We start from the raw sequence: 19,160 nt of genomic DNA on the forward strand, positions 1-19,160 counted from the left end.
GTAGACTATCTCGGAAGAAGAGGATTTTGTAGCAAATTTTGAAAATGATGCTTCCGAAATAAGAAATCTTGCAACCAGTGCAAATTTATGTATTGTAAGCTTTTAGAACAAATGAGAATTGTATAGGTGACCTCTTTCAAATGACCCCCTTGTCTTCAAATTGTGTACCGTGGTGACTGCCAAGGACTATGGGCCTCTTGTTGATTGAAAATGGAATAATATTAAATTTTGTACATGGATATCTCTAAACAACGATTGTTAATTTTTTGAATTGTTACAGCTTGCATGTAACAAGTACCATAGCCCGTGCACTATAATTGTTGTTTTAGATAATAACAGACTTGTTTATCATTGAACTGCAGATGTTACGGCATGTGATGGTTTCAGTCAAGATGTTCAATATATATACATTATTATAACAGTAACTTGATCCGAAGAGTCGTATCACGTCGAGTTGACAGGCGCGGATCATCAGATCAAACGAGACGCGAAGCGTCGAATTTGATCTGATGATCCGCGCCTGTCAACGAGACGTGATACGTCTCTTCGGATCCAGTTGCTGTTATAATGATAAATTTATTATATACCCCCCTTACAACTAGCAAAATATAGTTTTAAAAAAACTTTTGAGATCAATGATATAAGATTTTCCCATTAAACAAAGCATTTTGTCAAGGAACTTTTTGATGCGCATGAAAAATAACGTCACGTTTCTGTGTACTACGTCATCAATTTCAGAGAGGGGTGATATGGATTCAGAAAACCACAGTGTGGTGATCCGGAAAGTTGGATCACACCGTCACGTGATTGTATGAAATCTACAGTAAAATTGAGTGATACATACTTGGGTATATAATAAATTTTATGAACATGTCAAATGTATGAAAATTCATGAGGACATTTTCATATTTTAGGCACCTGTGCATTTACAATGTATATCTTGTAGTTTAATTAGTTATACAATGTAGTTTATGAAGTAATTCTTTATCCATCAGTATATTTGAGGTGTTATTTCTTGACCAACTGACAATATTATTCAAACATGACTAATAATGCAATCTTTGATTATTCATAGTCATCTCCAAGGTCAGGATTATTTAATTAAAAATACCTTCATTAGTACATGTACGAGGGGCATTTCAAAAGTTCTGGCAACTGGTATATAAAATTTTAACTACGTTACTGATTAAAATGACTCTGATACCACTGTAAAGCTTAGGCAAATATGCATTAGTAGTGACGTCATTTTACATTCAAAATGACGTATAGGTCTGCTAAAATGACGTCATAACTAGGTAAACTCTGTATACTGGGCGTAAAAATGACTGATAAGGAGAACAATTTTTTTGTTGAGCAAAGAGCGTATTGCAAAATTCGCTCATTGCTTGGCTTTACGGCAACGGAAATAAAAGCCGATTTAGATGTAGTATATAGAGAGCATGCTCTTTCATATCGAGCAATAGCAAGATGGGTAGTTCAATTTAAAGAGGGTAGAAAATCAATAGGGTTCGCCGAGCACCGTTTTTGGTTCTAAATTTACTTTGCTATGGGGTATACGGAGAATGCTTGATTTCACTAAGACGCTTGTAAACAAAGTTAAAAACGTCAAAACCGTGACAGTACTGTTTCGCAAGACATCGCTTTATTTACATTTAATAAAGCGATTTAAGAGAGGATATGAGAAAAGGAGGAATGTAAACACGTGGCAAAAAGGCAGATTTGATAGAAAGGTACTTAAAGTTAATAATTCAGCAAAACATGGGAATTACTATCATTCGTAGTAATAATGTTGTGCAGACGAAAATGTGCATTTGTTAACGTTAGAGGACGTACTGCATGTACCATTGTCTCTCACATCACAGTCATTGTTATGTCTAACATACTCTTCATTGTCAGATTGACACTTAACTTCAATATAAAACTTGTAGAATGTGAAGGCGTCCAGCCTCTGCTGTCTGAACCTAAAAGTGGAATGTATGGTATATGGCCTTCAAGATGTGTCAACAACTTCAGTCTTAACATTGAGATCTGCCTTGTATCTGTGTTCAACAAATAGATGTGTACTTTATGCGCAGACTTGCAGGTTTGTTTACTGTGTATGTTCATTAATAATCATAGTTACTTATATTAATGCAAGACACTGTGCACTCGTACACAAACCCATGTATAGGGAGGATCTTATATATTAGTAGTAGTACAGTTAAAATTTGGTATCTTGAACATTGAAATTTGGGTTCCGTAGATATTTGAGATATCTGCATTTACCTGTACTATGCAGCCCTAGTAAGAACCTAACTGTGTCTCGGGTCAAGCCCTCACCGGATCTGTAGGAGAATATCATTTTAACGATAGAATCTATATGCAGCCCATATTCCACACTTGAAATGTTAATGATAATTCTTGTTATAGATATTTTAATGATTGAATCACCCCCAATTTTACAAATTTAATAAAAGATCACAAGTATTTTTAAAACATATATTACTCTTTGCAATGTTCTATAATTCATTTTGATTGTTTAACATTTTATTTAGGTCAACTAGAACTGCAAACTGTAGATAAATGGCACAGGCGAAGTTTTAAATTCCCACTATGAATAACTGGGAGGCACAGGGTACCATGGGATGTGTAAACATTAAGCTGCAGTGTTCCTGATGTTACACCATTTTGCTGCAGGCAATCTTGAATAGACTGATGATCAGGAGATCAAATACAGAAAATATCCAAAAATTTCATAATTTAGCCAAAATATTCATTTTTCAGGTATAAACTTAATCCCAAGATTTACTTAAATTAAATACATATGTAATTAAATAATAGGCTTGAGTATCGCAAGCTACCTAACGATATGATACATATCACGACAGGTCATGCGATACAAGATGTATGATCCAGCTGTCAGAAATTGAATTGACTGTTATCTTAACACATTATTCATTGCTAACATCTACAGTTATAGAAAATATAAAAATAATATCTTGATACCCCTGACCAAAGTTTATTATAGGTGAATTTATAGTCTTGACAATGTATTTTTTCTTTGCTACCTTGTTTTCAGTCATTCTAAAACATTAAAATTTTTTAGCTTGTATGTAGAAGTTTCAAACAAAACAATGAAAGTTATAATGTACTGTATCACGATATATACATGGCGATACGATATGCGTATCGTAAGCCCTTGTGATCAATACGATTTATGTATTGCTGTATCGTTACACCTCTATTAAACAATTGTATGGATAGCCTATAGCCTTCCTGACAATATATTTACATACTATACATGAGTTCTGCATACTACAGTCAAATTATAAAGTAACAATCATTTTACCACTTCTGAAGCTTGATATTATGGATAAATAAACTTTTATTTATTTCAGCCTCTCCGATTGAAGCAGCAGATCACTGAAGAAAGAAATTTTAATTTTAATGACTTCTTTGATAACTCCTGGCCAGAACCATTATAGAAATAATCATGGATTCCATGACAGGGACAGGAATATGGTCATCAACTACTGTTTAAGTGCTTCAATTTCTTGACTGTGGATCATGAATTCAATGAAATTGTATTGAAAATGAACTCAAAGTGAGATCAGTTGTACATCTCTTAATGAGAACTTCACTTCTCTGATACATCTCTTTTACATTCTCAGATTTGTTAATTCAAAAAGATTTTAATTCTGTTTATTTAAAATTGGATATCCTCTATTCATTTTAACACTACAGGAAATATCTTAGCATCATTTGTTATATGTAAAAGATAAATGTATAACCATCTACACAATTACTACAGCTACTAATCACCAGATTTTTGCATTCCCTCTGTAGAAAGACATGTATAAAGTTAATGAATTTATCTACAATTCTTGCAATTGTATTCCAACTTTTTTGTCCAGGTGATCAAGCCTTGAATATATTTAAGGAAGCTCCAAACACTAATGAAAAATGTTTTAGGAAAGTTGTATCAAATAAAGGTGTACATATTGATTTTATGTAGCTCATTTTTAACATAGAATACATGTACCTGCCATATTTTTGCAGGGAAAATGTTTAAAGACAATGAAGTATTCACATGAATGCTGTTTACTTATACATATACTAGCAAAATATATACAGGTCATGTATTCAGTAACTATATTTTGGTCTAACATATTAGGAGTACAGGTTTTTTCAACCGTTTTTCAAATTGTGTCATTTTCTGAAGATTTCTGTTTTTTTCAAATGCCAGATCATGATCCAATTATATACATTAAATACTCTAAAAAGGAAGTTCTGGGACAGACAATCTTGCTTCGTTATTAGCATAATTCGTTACATCTGTTAAGTATTCAGTACATTTGAGGTCAAGGAGAATGAAAATAGCTTCGCTTTAAGCGTCACTTCATTATAAGCATATTCGCTATAAGCATGTTTTACTGTAATTAGAACTTTTTCAGTGAGCAGTGTTTACAGCTTAAACATTGGATTGGTATATGTAAAAGAAGAAGTTGTACATTTAAGCTTTCATATTGACTGTAATTAGTTTAATTCTTCAGCATTTTTATTGTGCACTTTTGTCGACTAAGTAACAGTTTCCAGAATTAGCCATTGCAAAACATATAAAGGATAAAATTCAGTTCATATACCACAGGATTGACAAATAGCTGAACATGTTTAATTGTTGAAACTAGTGTAATCTTGAACTATTTTACAGTTCTCAATTTTTGGAAGTGGTCAATAGAAAAATTGTCCAAAGTCTGCATGGATATTGGATCTATTTATGAATAGGTTCTTTGTATTCAGGGGTAGTCTCTCCTGTAGAAAATTCAAAAATAACATGTTGGATTTGATTACTACATGTCATCTCCATTACAGACGAGGTGCTTGGTACTTGCTTATTTTTCCCACAGTTGCTTTTAACAATGTGGAGTCTCTTCAAATTGTCTTCCATCACTTGCTGTGCTGAAATTGAAGTCACATATGGTTACTGGACTTCAGCAAGCACTTCAATCTAACCAAACTATTATTTTTTTTTCGAATCAAATTACATTAATAATGTAATCTTATTTTGTGATTCACTTTTCATACAGTCATCTCTTTACATATTATGGCTCAGTGATAAATAAAAACTATAAATTCACTTGTTTTTTACGAGACTTGCATGATGCATGATTAAATTTGTACTTACTTTAGTATTGGAAATTCTGAATTCTGAAATGTAAAACAAAACAGAAACATTTAAGCTACATGAACTTCAATAAATCATTACATGCAATAGCAATCAAATGAACACTGATGAAATCAAGAAATCCTTTATATTGTACAGATTATCAATAAATCAATCTTACTGCACCTGACTCTGACCCCTTAGTCAGACTCTTGGAAATAGTAGTGGCAAACAACAAAAGTGTGATCTTTAGCTGTATCCAGGGACGCCATGTAACCGTTTCGTCGTAGGATCTTCTCGTTTTATGGCTACACGCCACTTTAGTTATATTACAGCATGGTTTGGTATATCTGTGACCATTTTACCGCCCAAAACGAGGAACTCAAAGGTATATAACCATCGCAAACTCGTAATCAAGTTGATAAACAAAAGTGAGAAAGTGAAAATAACGTGTTGAAGCGCACGTGTGACGTGATCAAGCGTCTTTCGTATACCCCATAAGAACACAGTAAAATTTAAAACCAGAGACGGTGGTCGGCGAACCCTATTGAAGATGACCCCCGTTCGGGGCGTCCAGTTTGTGCATATGGCGAAAAAGAAATCCTCGCTGTTCAAAATACGATAGCTGATGATGCTAGATATACAGTTGAGGAAATAGCAGACTTAACTAACATTAATTCGTCAGCAGTTTTTCGTATTTTAAAGGAAAACTTAAAGCTTAGGAAAGTCTGTGCTAGATGGGTGCCGCATCTTCTCTCGGAAGATCAAAAGCGCATCCGGGTAGAAATGGCTTCACAGTTACTAACAATTTATGAAGATTGTCACCAAAGGCGAATAAATGAGATTGTAACTGGTGATGAAACATGGATATATTTTTTGAACCGGAAACTAAGCTCAATAATAAAGTTTGGATCGGTGAAAATGATACAAGGCCTCAAATTGCATGCAGAAACCGGTCTGTCCGGAGAGTAATGTACGCCTTATTTTTTGATTCTAAAGGCCCTGTTGCTCAAGTTCCGGTTCCAGAACACAGCAGTGTTACTGGTCAATTTTATGCAGAGAATGTCTCGTGTCAGGTTGTAGAGTACTATAAAACGACCCGACCAACAACCAGTACTAGAGGAAAAAAGCTCCTCCATGACAACGCACCTGCCCATAGATCAGAGGTAGTAACCAAATATTTAAAGGAAAATGGTATTGCCGTTTTACCACATCCACCCTACAGTCCTGACCTAGCTCCATGCGATTTTTGGTTGAATGCCGTTATCAAAGAAGCCCTCCTAGGACGGCGATTTGAAAGTCGTCATGCAGTTAGAAGTGCCGTATTCCACTGTATGAAGCGTATACCGAAAGAGGACTATAGGGCAGCATTTTCCACATGGATTTCAAGACTGAAAAAGTGTGTCCAGGTCAACGGAGACTATTTTGAGGGATTGATATAATTTAATTTATGATAATGACGCTCATTAATTTACGGCACACCAGTTGCCAGAACTTTTGAAATGCCCCTCGTATAATTTTAGTCCTTTTCATGAATACAGATGTTAACAAAAAAGTTTTGTGCAAGATATTGAAGTTTATTTGCAAAATAATTAAGTCGCCCGCGTGGCGCAGTGGTTAGAGTGTCTGCTCTAAAGTCGCGAAGTAAGGAGTTGATCCTTACGTAGCGGGTTCGAATCCCACTGTGGGATGTGGAGACCGTATAAATCGAGGTCCCGTGTCACAGTAGGTGCTGGCACGAAAAAGATTCCTCACTGCTCAATGGCCGTAAGTGCCAAGTATAGGACAAAATTTGCAGCTCTCCACCGGCAAGTGGTGGCGTCTCCATATGAGTGAAAAACTCTCGAGAGGGACGTTAAACAACATGCAAACAAACAAAATAATTAATTTCACTTTCCATCCACAGCTTCACGGGAGTTCAAAATGAATATAATAAATCCATGCTTTTTAATTTCATTTTCTATCCAAGGGATATAAATGTTTCTCCGAGAGAGATGTTACAAACATTACAAGTACGTATTAAACACTGTTAAAATCTTCATTTAAAATTTGCATACGATGTTCAAGTGTTATAATCTGTATACACAATGTATGGTAAGAAACATATGCATAATTAAAATCATAAAATGAGATATAGTCGTCATAAATAAATGCGTCATCAAAATTTCACATTCCCCGAAATAATTCAGTTCACAGTACAGTGAATGATTGTATAGTTAAAGGAAATACCAAAGATCGCTGCGCAGCAATGAATTCGAAGTGCCTCATGAAATCGAAGTAAAAAACATACATAGTTTAATTACATTCTATTCTATTATATTCTCATGGCCGTAGGAACCGGGGGGGGGGGGGGGCGTACTATATGCTTGTGCCCCATCAATAAAAACGTCTGATGACCTTTTTTTTTTTTTTTTTTGCTTGTCAGGAAATTTTTGGTAGTGCCCCCTCAACTGAAAAATATTTGGCTGTGCCCCCCCAAACTGAAATTGCTTCCTACGAGCCTGTATTCTGTTACATTCTATTCTATTTAATTTTTTCCAATTCTTACATGCAACTTTCGTATACTGAAAGGAAATATTACTTGAATATTCACATATAATTTCGAAAACTTACATTATTGATATGTAATTTAAGGGATATTAAGGCTCTAAATTAAAAAAAAAGTTCTAAAGTACAGTTTCATAGTAAATCAAAGTATTTATGGAAAGGACGTACCCCTCCCCACAAAGGAAAAGGTGCAAAAACTGATAAGGTCATACGCCTTGCACTATGCAGGATATTTGATTCGAACATGAACAAGGTAACAGACGGACGAGAAACCCTATACAAGAATCGTCAAAAGCCAGATGTATAGAGTAGATAAAGCCCTCCGTCGTAAAATCGATGTATGTTGAGAATGGCGCAATTAAATGATGGGACTTTATTTCTTTAATAGAGTAGCTTCAAGCAGAGATAGCAATATGAATTGAAAACAACTTTCGAAATCATTATTTCCGGTCAGAGTTGGCAGTACGAGATGGGTACTCGCACCATCAACCCAATCGACACATTCTTCCGAAATGACCAGGGTATTTTGTACGTCGATTGGATAATACATCGTAATCACACTTACTGCAGAGGGCAGGAGATCTGAGCAAACTTGCTCATGATTTGAACATAATTTTGTACCTGGTTGAAAGGCCCAAGGGCCTTAAGGGTCACCTGAGTGAAAATACAACACTGTGGAGGATCTAAAGAATTATAAAAAAAGAAAAATAAACAATAAATAGATAAAGCTATTTTGCCCCAAAACAAGAGAAACAGGATGAACAGGTATCAACAAAATAATTGGCAGTACTCAGTAACAAATCATAAAGTAGATCTATTTATTTGCCCCCATTTATCACTATCATAATGCAAACTGAACAAAACAATAGTGCTTGAGCACTATTACTACACCCATCTCATTTCCTCTCACACTGGTGTCTCTTGGTCTTTGAATAATATTTAAGGACACACGAGACCTTCCTCAGTTACAGATAAATTTCCACAAAACTTCATGCTTTATCTATTTGCATATAAACCTGTTTATGCCCAAAAATTTTGGGGTATATCACCAGGCTATTTATAGAGTTAGAATAAATTGGATTATCCTTATTATAGCATGCAAAAAAGCTATTGAATGCTATAAATAAAGTCATAGTATATATTTTCCATTGACACTATATATCCAGATGGGAAAGTATGATATAAAATGAAATTTAATTTTTGAAAGCCATGTTTCCAGGCTATTGAAGAAATTTTCTATAGAAAATGTTATTTTTCTCATTGTAACTGATCGAGTTATCTCTCTTTGATAAGAAATAAATGAGATACAGAATCTGTATTTGCATCATGGATAATTTTTCAAATCAGAAACATGTAGTCATTATATTCATATAACAACATCTTTCTAAACCTCTATAAAAGATCAAAAGAACATCACCAACTGTGCAAGTGTATTACTCACAATATTGAGCAAGTGGTCATTTACAATTCATAAAATACTGATGTAAGGACTTGATAATTTTACAATTTGATGTTACTCTGACCTTACCCCTGACAAGATAAACTATGCCATTCACAGGATCTCTTTGGTGAGCAATACAAAGATGGTCATAATGAAGACCAGAATCTGCAATTTTGTTAGCTGTAAATTTGGATAAAATATTTTCATCTACAAGATGTTTCAATGAAGAAGCATTTCTACTCATTACAATTGCATAATTGTCACTTTCAATAACAAACTCAACACTGAAGCTGTGTTTCTTCATCATCCCTCTGGATATCTCAAGAAGAAGCACAAGTCGTTGTACACCGTATACAACGGGTAACGCGGGGGAGTCGCTAACAAGTGTGGGGGAGTCGTTTTCAACGTATGGGGGAGTGCATTTTTCACCGCTTCGGAGGCAGGAGAAAGGTAGGTCACGCCTTTTTTCGTCATTTGTAGCATGTATTTACAAAAATTGTATATCGCACGGAAGACAGCGATAGTTATGCTTTCTTTTGGTCATTAGTCCGGCTCTCAAATATGTCTAGTATTCTCAAACACTTCGAAACTATTGCACAGATTTCAAATTCACGGCGATTGAGTGGTCAAAACATGAATGTTTTGCACAAGCTACGACTTGCAATGTGGTTTAGATAGCTAAAACAGCGAAATAAAACTTTTATCTCTTACCTGCAGCAATCAAAACTTTTCAAACCCTTAGAAAAATAAGTAATTGGGACATTTTCTCTTCAGATAGTAATTGTTACGCAGGGGGGAGTCGTTTCTGGGAAAACAGAACGTATTGGGGAGTCGCAAAAGAAAATAAAAAGAACTCTTTCGGTAGTCTTACCCATACAAAATTAATAAAATCTAGTATAAAGCATAAAAAAATTCATAAAACAAAGATACCCACTACATGTACCAACTCAGCCCGGGGATGAATTTCGACCCCTGCGGAACCTGTCTCTGACAAGTGTAAGAATATACCCAGTATATACTCGCCTTTAAGTCGATTTTTTGGAGCTGAATATTGGTTCGAAACTCTTTGCGCGACTTATATGCCAGTCATAGAAACATCGGTATTTTTCAGGAAGAGAAAGTGTAATTTTATAGCAACTCCAACTATAATCATTAATAAAGATTACAACTTAATGGCAAGATTTTTAAATACAGGTTAAGTAAGGTTACCTTGTGCATAATAAATTGCTAACAGATTTTATAGATACTATAATAAATATTTAAATAGTTGATAAAAGATCAAGTTTCGATGTCAAATCCAAATATACATTGAAACGCAAGCTAAATACAATAAAATATTGATCTGAAATGGGAACAGAGTCTGTCAAAAAATGGTATCGACTTATGGACGGGTCAAATGGCAATCTCCTCCAAAATAATATAATAATAATTAAAAGGAAAAAAATTTTCTCCAAATATTTCGTAGATGTAAGGGTTCTTTTTAATCCGTAGATATTTATTTCATGAGTAACTGTCTATTTTTTTTTTTTATGGTTTTATGTTGTGATCAAGCAATTGGATTGCGTGATAATTTGAAAAGACGCTCGATCAAAACCACGTCCACTTCTCTCTTTTTCTAACTCTCGCTCCGCAAATGATTTTTTTAACCACGCCTATCGATGAACCAATAGCTTTATAAAGAAATCGATCTTTTTTAATTATTTGTAGTTTTATCTCAAAGAAATTTGAAATGTAAATATTTGTTAATCAATACTTTATTCATTCTAATTTGCAGCTATGACAAGAAAGAAATCAGCACTCTGGCTTAATCAGCCAAAAAGAAAAACAAAAAAACAGCATAATACAGTGTCATGTCATTGGAGCACAAACATATTACTTCCTCCTCAAAAATTAAATGTTCCGAGAACCCTTACTCCTAACAGGTTGACAAGAGGCTCCCCCTCTCCCTTAAGAAGAACTCCAAAGCGGCAAAGGATTTTAAGCCCAGTTGTATTACAGTACCAAGATATTCCTACAAAAAATTCAAGCTGTCAAACAGATATATCGGAAAACTATTGTAACAACATTTCAAGCGACCTGTTCACACAGGCAATCCTTAAACTGTCGACTGAAGACAAAAATAAAGCAAATGATATTTTAAAATTCCTGGAACTATTGAAAGAAGATAGATATCCTTTAGATAATATAGCATTTCTGTTGTTTTTAGAAACAGTCCGGTTTTTCAGTTGCGAATTTTCGAGCGAAATGTCTTACAGATCAGAAACAAAGAGATTCTGGAAAACAGGGTACAAACTTTTTCACTCCAAATTTTTATATTTCATGGGAGGTCCAAAAAATGCTGGACATATTAAAGATGGGGTTGCCAAAAAAGGTTATGTTTCAACTGAATCAGCACAGATCAACTTTATCGTCCCTAGCATAAGAGTTCTTTCTGATTTCAATATAAGTGACATTGATCTCAGTGGTCCACTTCAACCTGGAGTGTTATATCCAATTCTTTATGCTCTTCAGACACAATTAACAAAACCGGAACTTGTGCGAAAATTGTCTATGCTGAATAAAATTACAGGGAGTTTAGATGAAATTCTCTCTGCTCTCCATGTTCAGCATATTGTTAAGAACTTAGACCAGAAAAACAGTGGTGCTGTTCTGTATATTTCGAGCAAAGATATAGCGTTTGAAAAGATCACCACTTCCTCTGACGAAAGGGTTTGGTTGCCTTCGAAGTCACAGATGAAAAAAGGTGCAGACAATCAGGAAACAAGTACGCATTCCTTAGAGACAATAAATACAGAGTGGCTTCCAGATAGTATTGTTTCCACACTTCAGGAACGAGAAGATTGTGATATCCAGGCTGTTCTAGAATCTGTTGACAAAGAAACTATTACAAACAATGAAAAAGTAACCAGTCGTAATACCTTTGCAGATAGAGTTTCCTATGAAGAAACACCTGCTGAATCATCCCTTGATATAATAGACACCTCTGAGGTTTGTCAAAAGGAAGAATTTTCAGAGAAGATTACTACTAGGAGGACTCATATTGCTAATGATGATTTCATTCTGAGTACAGTTTTACATTTTCTGAAGTCTGAGGAGAAAACCAGAAAACGATGGAACAGTTTAGAAATGATGGACCTAGGGACAACATTAAAGTCAAAAATTTCTATTGCAGATCTCACTCATAATGAAATCAACGTGATATACAAAGGTCTAACATCACTTTTGCCAAAAACACTTCCAGAAATGAAAGCTTCGTGGAAAAAAGAGAAAAAATTGGAAATTCTTGGAGCACTGCTAGGAATACATGAGATTAATCATGAACAATTCCATCGTAAATCCAAACGAAAGACTGTAAAACCACTACATCAGCTTGCTATTCAAGTTATACAGTCCAAAAAGTACCCTAAGTTGGCTTTATCTACCGCCTATGCTTCATATTTGTTTCCATCAATGTTTGAACAGTGGCAAAATGACTCTCCTATTGGTATGAATGTTAAGGTAGAAGGTTTCGAAAGTGATATTCCCTTCTGGTTTTCTTATCCAGAGATAAATGGAAGTTCAGGGGAAATCCTGTGCAAGAGTCTAGATTGCTCCCATAACTTGACGCATCTCAGAGTGCTTACATGCACAGACGGCTTTGGCAGTGTAACAAGTGAGGGCTGGAAGGCTTGCGCCAGATCTAATGGAACCGCCCTAAAGGTACCACTTGTTGAGGACATTATTGATAAACAGAGTGTCCCTAATGCTAGGACGCATTTTTCTAGCGAAGTGGAAACATGGCTACTAGAGAACAATTTTGAAGAAGCAGGAAAACTGACAAAATTAATTAGAAAATGGTATGAGGCAAGCGACTCACCAGGCATTTCATCCAGAGACAGAGTTCAACACCTGATAAATATGCGGAAATTCTTGCTTGGAGATACTGACTTTGGAAAATTTCCTCCTAAAAGGCGTTATATAAATCGCATACCAATTGTAACATTTCAAGGAATGTGTATTGACATAGACACAAAAATACAGATGTATGGAATAACCGGTTCGTACAATATTAGAAGCGTTGGTTCCCTTGCTGCAGAGACCACCGTTGGTGTGTTGCAATCTTTAAGCCCCGTCAGTCAGGTATCAATAAAGGCCAGAGATGTTCCAGCTCTTATGCACACATTAGTGGATGTTATGACATGCAAAATAAATACAGATAGGTATGAAATGATGCTCTGATTTATATCTAAAATACGTGAAAAAAAATATTATATTTTAAAATACGTGATGAAAAAGAATCGAAAGAAATATTGTAATTTAAAAAAAAAATACTTAAACAGGGGCTTTTACATGCGAACATCTAAATCTAGTGGTGTATACCCAGTTCATGAAGGTGATGTTTCAAGAATGGATCTGTCAGCCGACAAGTGCTCTTTACCAGTCTGTTATATTTCGTCAAACATCATTCCTAAGTAATTATTTCAAATTGCATTGTACTTCACTAATGTTTCGAAATGCACTTTATGAAATATTAAGAGCTCTCTTTCTATCTTTTATATTATACATTTATAGTACATTTTCGTATGTAGAGTACATTCTAAGCAATTAAAAATTACATTTAACATTTTTCTTTTCTAAGACACAATACTTAAATTAAAATTAAGTTATGTGTATTTTTTGTAGAGACCACATTTTTGACAAAACAGAAAGGCAAAAGGTTGTTCGAAAAATAAAATTTGGAAGCATCTCAAATCCAAGTGAACCATCGAGGGGAGCGTTGCCCGTTCGGCAGTACCATAGAAAAGACGAATCAAAAATATTGCCGACGAAACGATTGGGAATATCCGTTGATTTCTAAAAGTAACAAGAGGCCCATGGACCACAACGCTCACCTGAGTAAATTTGGTCCTGCTGTTCTTCACCAGATTTCCCCTCTTTTAATACTTATTAGGTCCCACCCTACCCCAGGGGGTCATAATTTGAATAATCTAGAATCTACACTACCTAAGGAAGCTTCCATATAAATTTCAGATTTTCTGACCAATTGGTTCTTGAGAAGAAGATTTTTAAAGATTTTTTAAAATGTATTTCAATGTAAAACTTTTATTTCATATTGTGGTCCCACCCAACCCCTGGAGGCCATGATTTGAACAATTTATAAACTACACTACCTCAGGTCCTTCCACATTTGTTTCAGCTTTTCTGACCCATGGTTCTTGAGAAGAAGATTTTTTAAATGACTCCACCCTATTTTTGTCTTTTCTCGATTATCTTCCCTTGGAAGGGGGCCTGGCCCTTCGTTTTAGCAATTTAAAATCTCCTTCACTCAAGAATGACTTTTATCAACTTAGGTTAAAATTGGCCAAGTAGTTCTTGAGAAGAAGTTTAAAATATGAAAAACTTACAGACGGACGGACGGACAGCTGGACGGACAGACGACGGACAACGGGTGATCAGGAAACCTCACGTGAACTTTCAGCTCAGGTGAGCTAAAAACAAATGTGATTTTCTGGTAAAATCTTAATCGAAATGCTGAAAACTACAAGCATACAAAAACTTTCTTAAAATGAAATTCTTTAATCTGCTAAAAGCAACAAGAAAGTTAACAAAATAAGAAAACGTAATATAATGTTGTATAACTAACTTGTATAACTACATGTAATATAATGTAGTGTAAATGCTGCCTTGCATGACAAAATAAAGATGCTTCCCGTTATTATCAACTCTGTTTCTAAACGTCTACATTAGTACCAGACTTGCACATTTTACTGTGTTTCAGCATAGTTTTCCTATTCTGGAATGTTTTTTCGCATTTTCCACAAGGAATGGTGATGGAACTATGTTTGTATTTCATATGTTCGTGCAAGTATCTCTTTTCTAGAAATTTTTTCCCACAAATTTCACAAGTTTCCATTGCCTCTCTTAATGTATTGCAGCAGGTTTTCTCGTGATTCTTCAGTTGTCGAAAAAATCCACCACACTTTTTACAACCCGTTTTCTCTTCCTGGTGGGTCCCAATATGTCTTCGTAGATGATATGCATTTTTAAATCTCTTATCACATTTAGTACACAAGAATCCTTCATTGAAATGTTTAAATTTTTTGTGATCGCTCAAAGCCCCAGTACTAGAATATGATTTACCGCATATTTCACAGATGTATTTCTCTTTTTCGGAAGCATGAACTTTTGCATGACGAAGTAACAGATAACGAAACTCAAACTCTTTGTCGCATTGATTACAAATAAATTTTTTTTTGATCTGTATGAGACCCTAAATGCCTTTTTAGGGTCCCTTTTGACTTGTACTTCTTGCCACATATTCCACATTCGAACAAAGATGTTGTAACTTCTACTGTTATATCCTGAATATCCATCTACAAAATAAAGAAAACAAGAATTAACCAATACAATATTGTATACATGTAATGAAATATCTCTATTTTAAGAGGGTTTTTTTTCAAATGAAAGTAATAAGACCCGCGTGTTTTTTTTAATCTAAGTAAATCAAATTGGTCGAAAAATTTCATTAATTTTTTTTGAATGCCATAATTTGGATTTAAAGGCATCCGTCGAAAAGCCTTGGAATGGTATAGTGTAGTAGTTTCAGTAATATTAAGTTGCATTCAGCAAAATCCTAGGAGTCACAGTGTATGATCGAGGCCGTATTAAATTTCGAAATAAGTTAGGGACATATCAAATGGTTTAGATTTAAAGACATATTCGACTACAATTTATTTAAAATGTGAATCCAAGGACCTTCTGACAATGTTTCTAGTGGTTACAAATTAACTTTATTACATGTTGACTTGTACATGAAAATATTTTAGCATATTAGGTACACGATTTCATTTCATTTCTGCATACTGCTTATAAATACTAATCTTAATATAACTATGATAAAATAAAAAATCAAAACAGGTAAAGTAAAAAGCATAAGGTAAATGTAACGACAAAAGTCAAGTTTCCTGTATGGTTCTTTATTTAAACTAAATATCAAATTGGCAATGAGCTACAAACAAACAAAAAAAATAATACATGCATACATTACCAATAAAACACAAAAACACGAATAAAAGAAGATTTAATCAGTATGTTAATTCAAATTTAATCGAACAACAAACCCCCAAAATATGACGACGCCACGCCCAGTCACTCATAACAGTGTCACTGCGTGTGTGGTCTCTACATTTAAATAAACACAATACCGGTACTTATTATCTAAACGTTAAAAAGATATAACATTTAGTGTAATTCATAAGATTAACAAAACACTCTTACCATAACACGGATCACTATCGAACACGTAAGGACCAGGGGCGTCAGCACAGCGAATGTTATTATATATACTTGTCAAACCAGTTTAAATCTTAGAGATTTACTCAGCAAATAATGATTTTATAAATTCAGTTCACTGCACTGAAAATTAATTGAAAATAGATTGATTGATTGATTGTATGTTGTTTTAAGTCCCATTCGAGAATTTTTCACTCATATAGAGACGTCACCATATACCGGTGAAGGGCTTCAAATTTTGACCTTTACTCGGCACTCAGGGCCATTGAGCAGTGAGGGATCTTTATCGTGCCAACGCCTGCCGTGACACGGGGCCTCGGTTTTTAAGGTCTCATCCGAAAGACCCGCAACTTTCACTCCAAAGTGCCGAGCGCATGGCGAAGGAACAGTTGCTACCTATTTTTTATCGACTTAGGTCTGTCGCGGCCGAGATTCGAACTCACGACCTCCCGATCACGGAGCGAGCGCTCTACCGACTGAGCTACCGTGAACGGTCAAGACAAAAACTAGATAAATAGTCAAATAGTATTTTTATAAAGTTTTTACTAATATAATCTCTAAATAGAATTAAATACCTGGCGCAAGGACAGAATCTCTATAAATAGAATATAAGGTCAACAAAGTATGGTGCGCGTTTCGCGTTTTTTCAACCGTTACATAAACAAAATGCCGAAATTTAAAATGAAATAAATTCTTTTGCGACTCCCCAATACGTTCTGTTTTCCCAGAAACGACTCCCCCCTGCGTAACAATTACTATCTGAAGAGAAAATGTCCCAATTTCTTATTTTTCTAAGGGTTTGAAAAGTTTTGATTGCTGCAGGTAAGAGATAAAAATTTTATTTCGCTGTTTCAGCTATCTAAACCACATTGCAAGTCGTAGCTTGTGCAAAACATTCATGTTTTGACCACTCAATCGCCGTGAATTTGAACTCTGTGCAATAGTTTCGAAGTGTTTGAGAATACTAGACATATTTGAGAGCCGGACTAATGACCAAAAGAAAGCATAACTATCGCTGTCTTCCGTGCGATATACAATTTTTGTAAATACATGCTACAAATGACGAAAAAAGGCGTGACCTACCTTTCTCCTGCCTCCGAAGCGGTGAAAAATGCACTCCCCATACGTTGAAAACGACTCCCCCCCCCCCCCCCCACTTTTTAGCGACTCCCCCGCGTTACCCGTTGTATACGGTGTTGTAGAGCTTGAGAATCTGCTAGGGCATCATGGGCATCATAATGTGCTGTACATAAATCTTTCAAAAGGTCCACTTGTTTGTAAGATTTTCTGTTGGGAACTGCTTCTCTGATTAGAGGTAATGTGTCTATGAATCCAATAATAAAGTTTTTGGCACTTAGTCCTACCTGATGCATTCCACGGACAATAACACTGGAGTCAAATTTTGCATTGTGAGCAACTAGCACTATGTTTGAAAATTTTTTCAACCATGCAACAAATGTTTTCATAGCATCCTTGGTATTCTTACATGGCACCTGCATTCCATTCTTGAACATCAAATTCTCCTTCACAGCAATACCCGACACAGCAGTGGCAGAGGGTGAAATGGACTGAGTCGATGGAAGAACATACTATGAAAATGATTCTTCAGAAACACCCGCACCAATCTGGGTGACTTCATAATCTTTACCTAAATCATAAGGAAAAGGAATTACACATCAATATGTCACAAACAAAAAACATACACTTTTACATTACAAATTTATTACTCAGGAAAAAATGAAACAGTTGCATAATTATTCTAAAAATAATGCTTCAGTTGCATGCATACTTCTGTGTCAATATATGAACACTTACCAAGACCTGTAGTTTCCAAATCAAAATAAACAAATGTGCACTGGTCATGAGCAATAGGAGTAGACTGGGGTTTTCTCAGAAAAAACTTCATCATCGTGACCTTTAATAAATTAAATGCACAGCTATACAATAATATGCAGGATATACACGAAGTCGTTTATACGTCTGTATGAACAATATATGAAAGAGAATCGAAAACAAGAAATCATAATAAAATTTTCACTCACTTGGCTGCAGAAGTATTTCTTCTTGGTTTGTTCGTTGTTTGTTTATTTCTAACGCCCTTATTTTCCTCAACTTTCCTTCAGATATAAACTTTCCACCTTTATCGCGAAATTGCTCCTCCATGTTGTAAACAAACTAATAAAAAAGCACATAAAGGGACATAACAATTTCTTAACATTCAAACCAATTTCGGAAATCAGTTCGGAATTACGTAGTGGAAATCTTCACGTTGCGGAGATAGAATTTTTTTTTTTGGAAATAATGGAAGATACGTCGCGTCTGACCTTAATGTACAAAGATACGGTAAATTTGTCTCATTTTTATTTATTTATTATTAACAAGTCTGACCATTAAAAATTATGAGAGTACTTTATGTATTATATATTTTAAAATTAATGTATAATTCTCTTATTTAATTGACCTTTCAAATACATTATTTACAGTGATTTATTATCATAGGTGAATAGCAGAGGTGAATAACCTCTCAGAATACAAATTAATACAGCCCAGTTTAACATGCATTGAAAGTGGCCTCTGTCCAGCACCAGAACACACGACTATTAAAAACAAACTACAGTTAACTGTAGTTTACTATAGTAAACTAACTATAATTTATTTTAGTTAACTATATTATCAAAGTAAAAAAAAATGAGAAACTTTGTTTAGTATAGTGTAAACTTTGAAATTTGATTAATACTTTCATAAAAACTTTGAAAC

General features: G+C 34.8%; 3 long non-coding RNA genes across 3 annotated transcripts; 1 reads left to right on the top strand and 2 right to left on the bottom strand.

Moving 5' to 3' along the window:
• The first annotated feature begins 1,596 nt into the window (after positions 1-1,596).
• Positions 1,597-3,966, top strand: LOC133199423 (uncharacterized). Its single transcript, XR_009722799.1, has 4 exons — positions 1,597-1,730; positions 1,929-2,083; positions 2,535-2,763; positions 3,378-3,966. It is a non-coding gene; the product is annotated as an uncharacterized LOC133199423 (long non-coding RNA).
• An 851-nt stretch (positions 3,967-4,817) lies between these two features.
• Positions 4,818-5,604, bottom strand: LOC133199490 (uncharacterized). Its single transcript, XR_009722803.1, has 3 exons — positions 5,330-5,604; positions 5,165-5,187; positions 4,818-4,938 (listed from the first exon to the last, which is right to left on the bottom strand). It is a non-coding gene; the product is annotated as an uncharacterized LOC133199490 (long non-coding RNA).
• Positions 5,605-17,604: 12,000 nt separating this feature from the next.
• LOC133199554 (uncharacterized) lies at positions 17,605-18,531 on the bottom strand. The gene is made up of 3 exons (XR_009722807.1): positions 18,446-18,531; positions 18,219-18,318; positions 17,605-18,051 (listed from the first exon to the last, which is right to left on the bottom strand). It is a non-coding gene; the product is annotated as an uncharacterized LOC133199554 (long non-coding RNA).
• Between the last annotated feature and the right edge of the window lie 629 nt (positions 18,532-19,160).

This window comes from Saccostrea echinata, unplaced genomic scaffold (assembly GCF_033153115.1).
Source record: "Saccostrea echinata isolate AGI-Se365-2 ecotype Australia unplaced genomic scaffold, CSIRO_AGI_Sech_v1 ptg000001l, whole genome shotgun sequence".
Taxonomy (NCBI): Eukaryota; Metazoa; Mollusca; class Bivalvia; order Ostreida; family Ostreidae; genus Saccostrea; species Saccostrea echinata.